At 36.5% G+C, this 13,426-nt stretch overlaps 1 long non-coding RNA gene across 1 annotated transcript; it reads left to right on the top strand.

Annotated features, from left to right (window-relative positions):
* The first annotated feature begins 6,497 nt into the window (after positions 1–6,497).
* Positions 6,498–8,304, top strand: LOC135151644 (uncharacterized). The gene is made up of 4 exons (XR_010290446.1): positions 6,498–6,609; positions 6,866–6,918; positions 7,915–8,019; positions 8,113–8,304. It is a non-coding gene; the product is annotated as an uncharacterized LOC135151644 (long non-coding RNA).
* The last annotated feature ends 5,122 nt before the right edge of the window (positions 8,305–13,426 follow it).

The raw sequence follows: 13,426 nt of genomic DNA, 5'->3' as shown, positions 1-13,426 counted from the left end.
TGAACATAGTGAAAAGCCATAAATGAGCTTCCTATTACTACAACCTCCTAGTCAAGGAACGATTCTTCAGAAAAGAGGATTTAGTGTTAAGGAAAGCTGAGGCCTCAAGGGTCGCTCCCAAGGGTAAGATGGCCCCAAACTAGGAAGGAACCTATCAGGTTATGGATGTCACTGGTCGTGGCTCGTACAAGCTTCAGACCCTGGATGAAGTCGAGGTTCCAAGGAGTTGGCACGTCACCAACTTGAAGATTTATTATGTTTGATTGTCTTAGTAAGTAGATGACCATTGAATAAGGTCCGATAGACCATTGCCATTTAGTTTCAAACGTAGTTGATTTCAATTGTTTGTCTCTACTGCTATAGTTTCAATAAAATTTCTCGAGGATTGATATCCCTATCGAATGTTTCAATGTTTGCCTTCAGTTTTTGTGTATCTACAATGAATGAATCAACTCGAAACAGAGCTTCTATGGTCTTCTTGTGGCCCTCAGCTTGATTCTTCCAAGCTTTAACCTGATAAGGCCTAGTAGAACCCTATTATGGAATTAGCCTAGAAAGAGCTCAGTCTTAGTTAAAACATTGGGTAAGATATGCATGGGTGATTATTGTTCAACTTAACAAAAAGATTAGTCTCGATAGGACTCTAACTGACCTCAGCACCGCGAGTTCCGAGAGGCTCGACTTCAGCACCTTCAAAGCTCTTAATTCGACCTCATTAAGGTCAGGTAAGGCAGCACTCTTGGATAATTTGATGCCTAGAACGTCAAAGCGCGAACTCTAGCTTTTTGGGCCCATAGACCTGGATGGTTAAGAAGTGCTTACTTAGAGCTCAACGAGGTATGTCTTCCAGCTCATGTAGCTTTTAGACCTGGGTGCCATAAGTACCCTAAATCGACCTAGGAGAGGTCAAGCGCCTAAAAGCGCCCGAGAAGCACTCGATCAGCGCTTCAGCATCAACCTGGGTGCCATGAGCACCCTAAATCGACCTGGGTGAGGTCGAGCGCCCAAGAGTGCCCCATCAGCGCCCGATGAGCGCCCCAGCGTCGACCTGGGTGCCATGAACACCTCAAATCGACCGGGGCAAGGTCGAGCACCCAACAGTGCCGATGAGCGTCTCAGCGTCGACCTGGTTGCCATGAGCACCTTAAATTGACATGGGTGAGGGCGAGCGCCGAAGAGCGCCCAAGCGTCGACCTCGGGGCCCTGAGCACCCTAAATCGACCTGGGTGAGGTCGAGCGCTCGAAAAGCGCCCGAAGAGCACCCAAGAGCGCCCGAGGAGCTAACCATGATCGACCTGGGCACCCAAGACACCCTAAATTGACCTGGGTGAGCATCATCATCGTCTTGAGTGCTAAAAAACACACAACGCCCGAGAACGCCTTATAAGCACCCTAGGAATGCCCAAGAGCGCCCAGAATGTCTTACGAGATCACCATGATCAACTTGGACACCCAAAGAATCCTATATTCACCTGGATGAGCTTCAGCCCCGACACTGCCCAAAGAGCGCCCCAACACGTGCTAGAGCCCCTAGCGCTCGCTAGATCGCCCTATCGCGCCTTGAGGTCTGCCCAGGATCGACATGAGCACCCCAGGATCGACCTGGGCGCCCTAGAGCACCCTGATTCGACCTGGGTGAGCCCCAAGAACGACCTGGGCGCCCCAGAGCGCCCTAAATTGACCCGGGTGTGCCTCAGGTCGACCCAGATGCCCGATTTTGCTCAGAAAACTTTGAAGAAAATTCTAGAAAAGGCTTAAGAAGTCGGTTAAAATGCTCCAAAACTTTAGAAAAGTTTCTACGAAACTTCTCCATAGTTGGGGGCAAATGATATGGGTCTGGAATAAGCCCTAAAAATTATTAGGTTCTAGAAAGCCCAAGTGTGATAGAAGGCCTGAGTATAAGGACTTGGTTAATGATCTAGGATCTCAAAAATCGTAGCTAATTATCTGAGGCTATAAAAATCCCGCTGGACATCCCTGTTTGAGAAACGTGGGTTGTCCAACCTCAAGGCATAAGCCCCCAGCCCTACCAAGGCCCAAAACTCGAATCCTAGTCCTACTAGGAGCTAGATTGATTAGTCCAGGACTCCAAGAGTCCTACAAGGATTCTGACATTCGTAGATGACTATCTAGAGTCCTAGATAACCTCTAGCAGCTCAAGATAAGGATGAAAGATCAGTTTTATCCTATCTCTTACTCAAACACCTACTTTTACTAGATCACTAACACCTAAGATCCTACTCCTAATTAGTCTCTAACCCTGAGACATCTATATAAAGGGCTCTACCCCTCCAAACTAGAACTACGTTTTTGACTTGATTCTTCACCCAGCTGAAGATACGTAGGCATCTCGTAAAGACCCGTTTGAGTTCCGACTCACGAGAGTAGTCAAAAAGCACAAATCTCACCCCTCCATTTTGATCCAAACACACAGCCCTTTTGGCATATCTAAGTGCTTTGAAAGGCTCAATCCATGTTGTTAAGATGCACAAGCGATTGTTATGACAAATTTATTTCATTGGAAATATAAGATCGTGCTTAGGCAATAGTGTCTGCAGTATGCATGCACTTATATTGGGTAGTGCATAGTAATTATGATTGTTGTCTGAGACACTCAACAAACACAATCTTTGGCTATAAAGTATGGCTACAGTACATTCTCTCCTTAGTTTTTCCCATTAGTCTCAAATACAGATCTTGTGAGTGCAGTAAGAGAGAGTAGGAGATGAAAAAATCACGTGTGTCTCCAAGAAAGGTTTTTGTCAAAGTGAATGTGCATGCATTCACTCTTGATCATGCCATTCCAAATGGGAATGATTCTGGGATATGAATAGTGCTGAGGGATCACAGAGGTACCATCATCAAGATGTACTCTAGAAGGATCCCCAATCTTATCAGGAGAGCAAAGGAATTGTGGGCTATGTTGATTGGTCTGAAAGGTGCCTTTTTGGACGATGAAACTCAAGTAGAATTTGAATCAGATAACAAGGAGGCTGTCAAGGAATGGGACGAGTGGATGTGATTCGTAGAGCCTAATCATTCAAGGTCGTGTAGCAACTAGAGCAGCGTAACAGTGATCCAAATTTAATAGTGGTGGTTCGTCCGATAGATGAGTCATAAAATGCGCTGACCAGGTAGCAAGCTCATGTTGGGTCTTTGCAGAGAACAAGGCTGGTGGTCATCCTTCACATTTTTGGGGAGGTTAAGGAGCTGCGGATGGTGGATATGGGCTTAGGAACCTACCAGGGTGAATTTTCCATTTCTGAGAATGAATACAAACAGTGGGTGTGAAAGGATGAAGAAATGGAGGAAGGTAATGGGTTTGAAGTGGTGGAACTCTCTGATGAAGATAGTGAGGAAACAAGCACGCTACTGGCCGAAGTTGGGCAATCAGGAATGAGGAACCGTCATGGTTGAAGTCGAAGATCAGCAGCTGGAAGTGTAACAGCCCGTTAGGGTTTCGGTTGGTTATTTTAAGTATTAATTAGTAGATTAAATATGTAAGTAATGTTTAGTAGTTGTTTTGGATTAGGGTCTCATCAAGTTCACGCCTTTTGGTATGTCCTACTATGTTTTTAATCAAGCTTAAGTCTTGATGAATTTTGGCGTTCTAGTGGTCTAAGATTTTGTGAAGGCCTGAGATCTTGTAAACGACTTTAGACAACTTTTCTATAGTCAATTTTCGGTTCTCATTTCTCTAAATACATATATAAACAAGAAAAATCAACTTTTATTAAAAAATTATATTTTCTAGATGTTTATAATTTATATTTTAAATTTTATTACTTTCATATTAATATATTATAATTTAAAAGTTTAAATACAAAATAATTTGATAAATATAACTCTAATATGTAAATTTCTAATATATATATAGGGTCCTACTCCAATAGAAACTACTAGAATGCAAACTAAATGGAAACTAATGCGATTAAGTAGAATGATGCGGGTTTTGGGACTGGGGATGGACCCCGAGATGGGACCCAGACAGGGTCTAAGTGGGGCCTAATAGGGCCGGGTCGGGGCCTAGTGGGACCATGGTCGGGGCCTAATAGTTAAATTGTAATTTTAAGTTTTGTTCGGATTTTTTTTGTCAATTGTAGTCCCTGAAAAGTGATATGATGTGTTGTGTTTTTCGGTTGTGCGAAGAAGTCATTTCCCTATTTTACGTTAGTAAAATTCTTGAATTCAGAATTTGGAAATTGTATGTAATAATTTGTCATCCCAGAATTTGGCATATATAGAAGTGTAATTTTGATAGACGAGCAGTTTAGATGGTCGAGCAGTTTTGATCTCATTATGTGTTTTAAGTTACTGACTTGCCCAAAGATTATAATTCTGTTGACAGGAGGTCTGAGTTATGTCGTAAAATAGTGGAGGCCTTTGAAGGCTGTGCAATTTTCCAGGCGGTTGATCACAGTATTGACAGCAATTTGATTTCTGAAATGTATAGTCTTTTTTGTGAATTCTTTGCTTTGCCAGTTGAGGAAAAGCTCGGGTATGATACAATCGGTGGTAAGAGAGGTAGTTTCACTGTCTCCACTCATCTTAAGGTACATTTAAGATTAACCACACAATTACTATAATGTATGATAGGCTTTGATTTGTACCCACATGATATATATTGTTAGAACCATTTAGATATTACACGTTAAGGTTCTTAATTTAAATCGATGTTCTTAGGTTCGTAATGCTTCTGAGATCTCATCAGTGTTCCTCATTAATGGAAGAACTAGAGGTGGACTAATTTAGACTGCAACCTCGACCGAGCCTAATTTAATGATAATGCCACTAGCTTAGAATGCCAGTCCAATTATTATGACACTGAATTTAAAAACTATCCATTGAAAGTTCATCCATTTATAGTCAAATATCAATTATTTATGATTTTATGGATTTAATTGATTGCTTATCTGAGATAACAAACTAAGTTGTTTTTCAATTTGTTTTTTTTGATGTGGTGAGTTTTCAGATATTGTTGATGTGGAGCACTTTAAGAGTGTGTTGGCTAATGATGTAAGAATAATTTCATCGTTGCCATCTACTCAAGTGATGTCAAGGCCAGTTGAAGAAAAATACACTCCTCTTCATGTATCACCGCAATGGATTCGTGCATGTTATCTCAGACGGGTATGGCACTCTGTCCATCTCAATGCTTTCAAGTTGATTGTGATTTAAGCGATACACAGTCTTTTCCAGAATATTGATTGTTTATTGTATTGCTTTAAAGAGTATGAGAAAGCAAACCTTAAGTAGCTGTCTGCTTTATCAGTGACTTGAGGATAGCTGGTTGATCATTAATGTGTATCCTGGGAACTTAGATAACTGATTAAATGCTTTATAGACAATACCTCAGATAAAATAAATACAAACTTATTCTTTTAATGTTTAAAATATATGTAATTGGTCCTGAGAAGTAAAATTTGAAGGCAACTTCAAATTTTGGAAGTAATGTAAGGGGTAAATTTTTCTTGATGGTAAACACATATGTTTCCTTGACATGTAGTAATGTGGTCGACTGGTTGTAAATTTAAACTGCTTCAAATGCCTACAAGTTACTGTTGCAGGCTTCTACAAAATGAGATTGGTTTAATTGCATTAACATTTAAGAAGTTATATAAATTATATGCGCGCGCGCACACACACACACACACACACACACACACACACACATATATATATATATATAAATATAATTTGGTTTAAGTTGTTCACATGATCTCACTGACATGATTTATATTGGTTTTTGCAGATGAGACGGGAAGGTGTTCTTCTTTTACGTGGTTTGGATTCAAGGCTATCTAAGGATCTCCCTTCTGATCTTCAAAAACTCATGTCCTTAATTAACAAGCAGCTGCAATGAACACAAAACTCAGGTCCTTAACAATTCCACCAGCTTCTCTTCCATTTTCTCCCGTCGTCTTCATCATGATTTTGGCACCAGTGTATGACCATTTCATCATCCCATTCATGCGTAGAGTAACTAAAACGGAAACAGTAACACACATCTACAACGCATTGGTTTTGGATTAGTTCTGTCCGTCATTATAATTAACTTTATTCTTTTAATATGAAGAGTTGTTAAATTTATCAAACTCTGTAGGATTTGAAGGAACCAGCTGAGAAGCAGTCTTCCGGAATTCCACCAGCAGAGTTATTTAATAAAGTATCTTATAGTTTAAGCAAATGTGCCAAACCAAAAGCCACGGGACAGATTGGGTCTAGCATAGTGTGTTACTTTTTGTTGGAATTACAACTTTTGTTAGAGCAATATGTTTGTTAATCCTATTTCTACCTGATTTTTTTTCCAGCTCTCTCTAAAATCTGAATGTGGAACAATGATATACAAGTCAAACTCAGACCAGGTGACAATGGTTAGTTCACCAGATATTTTATGCCATTTATTTAGAAATCTACTATCTGTGCTGTACTCCAAGAATTCCAGTAATAACCGGTCATTTTTTATGAATCATAGCGTTCAAAGGACAAGATCTAAATAGATGGCATAAATTAACTAAAATAGAAACATGAATCACACATCTACAACGCATTGGTTTTGGATTAGTTTTGTCCATCATTGCAATGGGAGTTGCAGCTGTAGTCTCCCATGTAAGTTTTTATGTCTATATGTGTGTATAATATATATGCCTAAATGTTGTTCTTGGTTTATAAAGTTTGGATTTTTGATGGGTCTTTTGTGTAGTTGTGTTTTGATGGGTCTTTTGTTTGGAGAGTTGCTATAGGAACAGAATGAGAAAGAGATTGTTTGGAATTTGAAGAAACCGTGATTGATTGAATTCTAATACTGCACCAGAGTGTTCTGCTATATTTCTACCAGAGATTCATTTGTCCGTGTGTGTTGCAGGTCTCGAGGAAATTTGCTACCAAAGCTGCTCCTCCAAGGAAAAGAAAGTTGAGGTGATTTGCTAATTACAGTAATCTCAGAAGTTCAATTTTTTGTGCACCATTGAGGGAATTTTTAGATTTATAATATACTTAATAATTGGACTGATTTAAGCTTCTTGTGATATGCTTTTTTGTGTTGAAGCTTAATCAAACAATCTTATACTTATAATTTGTATGACTAAAGATATCTGTTGCGCTTTTGCTTAACAGATTAGCTTATGAATCAGACTCTTCACCCTTGATTATTAAATATAATTCTGACCTTTAGATTGCTTAATTACTAATGAAGTCATGCGTAATTGTTGGAATGGTGAAAACAAAATGAAGGTGCTCCTGATTAAATTTGAGAATCCAACTGTACTCTATTGTAGTTAGTAGCCCTGTGCAATGAATGCAGAAGTACTATATTGTTTGTGTTACATATTTGATGATGTCACAGGTATCTAACTTGTTTAGTGTGCAGAAGCAAATATCAGAGTTTAGCTAGAAATCAGAGTTTAACGACTGACAGCTGGATCAGAGTTTATCGATGATCAGAGTTTGCAGGCGGCTGATTTTCAGGAGCAGATCTGACTAAATAAGGAAGATAAAGATTAAGGGAGATTGTGCAGATCAGGACAACAGAAGGATAGCTACTGATTAGATTATTTTAGGAAGCAGATAATTATTAATCAATCAGTAGATATCGTGTAACTGTGTATATAAACACAGATTAGGGTTTACTCTATAAGAGTTAGAACATCGAGAATATTATTCTTGTAACCCAGCAGCTCTTAGTGATAAGATATAAATCACTAAAAGAGTTTTTGTAACCTACTGAGTTTTGTGAATAAGAGTTTACTTTGTTAATTCTCTTATTTGAGTCATCTGTTATTGATTGTGTTCATTATATTGATTTATATAGTGAATTAATTCGGCCTAACAGTTTGATTGTCATAATTTTTTTTCTAACAGCAGGGTATAGGAAAAAAACAATTTTAAGATAGAGAATTGATGAATTATTGAAAGATAAGAATTTTAGGAAATAAATGATGAATATTGCTTCCAGGATTTTATTGCAAACTGTCCCTGTTTCCACAAAAATGCCCATGGTTGATAAGTATTAGTGGAGAGGTAAGTACCAATTGTTTTAATTCCTTCTCCCTTTCTTATATTATATGGATTCTAGCCATGTTATTCCATACTGTTTTAATTCCCACATTGCAGATGAACTTGGTTGATTGGTTTAAAGTGATGGTTGCAAGTCGTCGTTGAGAAGAGTTAATAGATAATCTCATTGAAGTACATCCACCACCTAAAGCATTGAAGCGCGCATTGATCCTGTGCCTCCATTGTATATACTTCCATCCTCTGAGCGGCCTAAGATGGGGCAAGTTGTACACATGCTTGAGGTAGAAGCCTTTCCTTTTCATAGTGTAACTTTTCATTGTGTTTTGATAGTTATGGAAACCAATACTTTTGTAGTAAGATTCTTTTGAGAGAGGGAAGTCATTAAAAAAATCTCGGGTTGGAGGAGTTAGCAGTTTAGGCAATAAAAAAAATCATGTATTTAAAGTTTTTCCTTTTTATATATTTTTTATACGTTTTATCACATTAAAAAGTGCATTAAGTAAACAAAGGTCGTAATGAAAAAGGATACCTGATACTGCTTTTTGGTGTAATTAAATTTTGGTCAGTTCTGTGTAGGATTGAACTGCAAAAGAGAAGTTAAATTTCTGTAACAAAATCCGCATAACTTATCAAAAATAAAAAAAAAAGAATATAAGTTTGCAAATGAAAAAACAATTACATAATAAATAACAAACAATATTATACATAATATGAAATTAGTCTATTTAGTAACATTTATATAAATTAATTTCAAATGAAAATTTCATGATGGTTTCTCATTTAATATACACAAGAACATTTTTCTACATTTTTTTCGGATAACATTAAATTTATATAAACATTTTTTATTAAAAAACATTTTGCATGCTCTTGAGAAGCGGGCATACATACTAGTTTTTGATAGTAATCACACAACACCTTTTATATTGTACTTCCTCCGTCTCTTTTTAGTTGTCACATTTGGTATTATGTTGGTCAAATTGACCAAAGTTTGACTGAATTTTTTAAATATTTTATCAATTTTAAAAAATAAAATAAATATGTCACTGAAAATAACTTTTAATCTATTTTAAGATGTAATTTTAAGTTTTTTAAAATAATGAAATAGTGACTCACAATCATTGATCAAAAGTTAATTAATTTGACCAAAAAAATTGATATGTGACAACTAGGGGTGTAAACAAACCAAACAGTTCGTGAGCTATTCGACCTCGGCTCGTAAAATATTCGAATTTGATTTGGTAATAATCGAGCCGAGCTCGAACTCGAGCTATTTGGATGTTTTCCCGAGCCGAGCTCGAGATTCAAATTACTCGGTTCGTAAGGTTCGCGAGCATTATCGAGCCTCTATTATTTTTTAATTTTTTTATTATAAATATTTTTTTACAAATATATTTAATATTTTATTTATAATTTATATATTTAATCGAATCGAACTCGAGTCGAACCAATCATATTTTGAGTTTTTGTCAATATTTGGTGACTCGATTCGAGATTTCGAGCCGAACTCGAGCCTATCGAACTATTTACGAGCCGAGCTTCGAAATTGAAATTAAAGGCTCGGTCGAACTCGAACTCGAGCCCCGAACTTTTCAGTCGAGCTCGAGCCGAGTCTGGCAGTGTTCGACTCGGCTCGGCTCGATTACACCCCTAGTGACAACTAAAATGGGCGATTAATTATCAAGTTGGTCACTGAAGTGGACTTAATGTATCAAGTTGGTCACTGAACTCAAAACGTTATCAAGATGGTCACTAAAGTGGCCATAAATATCAAACAGGTACCTTGAAATATAAGTTCAAGTAGTAAAAATATTATTTATAAAGTTTTACACATTATTTTTAAATGTTACCACAACCAACTAAAAGGTTATGACTTCTAGTATTTAAAATAATATATTTATATTTTATCAAGTTTATTTAATATTTATATTTTATTATATAGTTATTTTCTCTGTTTTAATTAAAAATAAATAATAAATAAACTTGATAAAATCCAAATATATTATCATAAATATTAGAAGTCATAACCTTTTACTTGGTTTCGGTAACATTCAAAAATAATGTGTAAAACTTTATAAATAATATTTTTACTGCTTGAACTTATATTTCAAAGTACCTGTTTGATATTTATGGCCACTTCAGTGACCATCTTGATACCGTTTTGAGTTCAGTGACCAATTTGATACATTAAGCCCACTTCCGTAACCAACTAGATAATTAACCTTAAAATGGGAGGGTGGGACTTGGGAGTAGATGGATTGTTTTATTTTTAGTCAGTTTCCGGTTCTAAATACACTTGCTTCAATTGTGGTGAGAAAGGTCATTTTGCAACTGAGTGTAAGAAAGCCAAGAAAGAAAAGGAACAAGGCTTTATCACAAAAAAGGGAAGCTGGGCAGACTCATCAGAATCAGAGGAAGAAGTCAACTATGCCCTGATGGGAAACATGGACAACAGCACTGAGGCTGTTGAAACTAAGGTACCTCATTCCACTCTTGCTTTTGACACTGAAGATATAACTGAGTTATGATTGTTTCTCAAAAATATGCATGTTAGTTATAGAGATCAGACTTTAGAAAATGAGAGACTAAAATCTGAAATCTTAGAAGTTAAGAAAAGGAATGATTATCTTGAGAAAGAACTAGTTCAGATGCTAGAAGTTCAGAAGGAAAGAGATGACTCTGTTTTTGTGAAAAATGAACTCTTAAAGAAAACTGCTTCTCTTGAATCAGAACTTGTTAAGGAAAGAGAGATAATTGATAGAGCATATATTTATATATGTTTTTATATGATTTTATTCCCATAATTTTTAGTATTTTGTAAATAATCGGGATGTTACTAATTGATTTTAAGTGTTTAATTTCAGGAAAATAAATATTCCTAAAGTTGGATTAAATCAAGCTTATTTGGGCTTAATCAGATGAAAATTCGGACTTTATGGTTAGCCAGCGAATCAAATCTTGTTTGGGCCGTAACTTGAGTTCTGGACGTCAGAATTGGGCGATTCAACAGCCCACGCGAAGATATTGAAATTCTCTACAAGTTTAAGGTGGTCCAGATGTCAAAATCCAACTGGATCAACCCAGAATCAGGCCTGAACAGAAGCCTACGAATTTTAGCATCAGAATCCAACCTGTTTTAGGATATTATTTTATTTTCTTGTAAATTAAGAAAACTCTTATATATATTAGGGTTTGATAGATATTAGAGACAACTAACTTGTATCATATTGAATAACATAGAGATAGCCTTTGAGAGAGGAAAGGGAGAGAAGCACTTGTGAGAGTTATTGGAAGAAGGAGTGAAGGGATTCATCCGGACGTCAAGCACTTTCGTCAAGTTGTATTCTTCGTACTTATATTCTTACACTCATGGTTTGTGGTATAAATATATATTTGTTTCATCTTATCATGAGTAGCTAATCCTTTGATCCAAGAGTTAGGTAGTATTCTTTGGCTTATTATGTTTGTTTAGTTGGATTGTGTTTTCTCTTGATTTGTTAATCTGTCATTGAGCGCTTTATACAATTAGAAGAGTAGCTAACTTTTAATTGAATCTTGAGGAGTTATAACGAATCGGGAGAGGAGTTATAATTCTAGTACATGATATGATGGACACAATTTGAGTATTAGATCGGGAGATTAATATGAGAATTGTGAGACATAAAATCCTTGGTTCTTAATAGTTTACAAGTGTTCTTTGATTGACCATGGGAGTGGCTTTTAATGGATAATTGTAGGCATTATAATCTACCTTGGGAGAGGATTTTATAAATATTAGAAGGATATTTTTAGCAAACAAGAGACACAAATTAGACATTCATGATAGCCATTGAAGAACTCTAATTCTTGGGTTGTTTTCTCTCATATTTATTATATAGTTTATTTATTTATTATATTATTTAGTTGATAACCATACATCACCAAATTCTTCTCCACACTTCTGAATTGCAAGAGATAAGAGATTTGAAATTAGTATTGATATCAGTCCTTCCCTGCGAACGATACTCTTCAAAATACTCGACAACAATAATCAGAACTTGGACTAACTCAGGAAAGACTACTCAGAATATCTTAGAAAGTAGAAACAGGAAGAAAGGTTTAGGATACTCTGATAAAGATGAAGCTGAGTCACATAAACAAGAAACCATTAAAATTGAGAAACCTAAGGTAGTTCCAGTAAGATTTGTTGCGGAAACAAAGGCTCAGAACAAATCAAAGACTGATAGACCTAAACAGGTTAATATTGGTTTAATGACTCAGAAACAGCTTAAGCATAAGCTCAAGGAGGTTAAGAAAGAAAACAGGATTAAGGAACCTAGGAAAAATAGAAATGGGAAGGTAGGAATAAACAAAAACAACAATTATATGCCTATTCCAAATGCTCCTAGGAAAACTTGTCATAATTGTGGTAATCCTAATCATCTTGCTTCTTTTTGCAGGAAGAATAAGGACATAAATGCTATGTCTTCCAAATCAGAAGTTAAGACTAGGAACACTAGATTTAGACCAGAAAACCCTTGTTTTCATTGTGGTAGTTTATGGCATTCCATTTACACTTGTAAGGAATACCATAGTTTATACTATGATTATTATGAATTGAAACCTTTTTTGAAGAAAAAGATTGATTCTCTTGGTTTAAACTCTGTTAAAAAGTCTGTTAGCACAAACTCCGATTTAAACTCTGATAAATCTTCCGCTGCTAGTGTTAACAAACTTAACAAGAACAAAGGATCCAAGCAAGTCTGGGTCCTTAAAACTAATCATTAGTTGTGTATGTGATTGTAGGGCAACAGGAAAAACATCCTAGTTCTGGACAGTGGATGCTCAGGACATATGACAGGAAATAAAGCCCTGCTATCATACTTTGTGGAGAAGGCTGGCCCAAATGTTTCATATGGAGATGGCAACATAGGGAAAACTTTGGGATATGGCAATATCAATCTTGGAAATGTCATCATTCAATCTGTAGCTCTGGTCTCAGGACTTAAGCACAATCTGTTGAGCATAAGTCAAATCTGTGACAGAGGATATCATGTTGATTTCCTAGAAGAACACTGTGAGGTTATTAGTAAAAGCACTGGGAAAGTTGTTCTGAAAGGATATAGACATGGAAACATCTATGAAGCCAAGCTCTCTTTAAACTCTGAAAGCTCTGCAATCTGTCTACTTGGCAGAGCCAGTATTGAAGAAAGCTGGAATTGGCACAAGAAACTATCTCACCTGAACTTCAACAATATTAATGAGTTAGTGAAGAAAGATCTTGTGAGAGGACTTCCCAAATCAGTTTTTACTCCTGATGGACTCTGTGACTCCTGTCAGAAGGCAAAACAGAGGAAAATCCTCATTCAAAAGTAAAACTGAGTCCTCAATTCTTGAGCCATATCATCTGCTTCATGTTGATCTTTTTGGA

Source organism: Daucus carota, chromosome 3 (assembly GCF_001625215.2).
Source record: "Daucus carota subsp. sativus chromosome 3, DH1 v3.0, whole genome shotgun sequence".
Lineage (NCBI taxonomy): Eukaryota > Viridiplantae > Streptophyta > Magnoliopsida > Apiales > Apiaceae > Daucus > Daucus carota.
The sequence above is the reverse complement of the archived record's forward strand: the minus strand, read 5'-3'. Positions and strand labels throughout refer to the sequence as shown.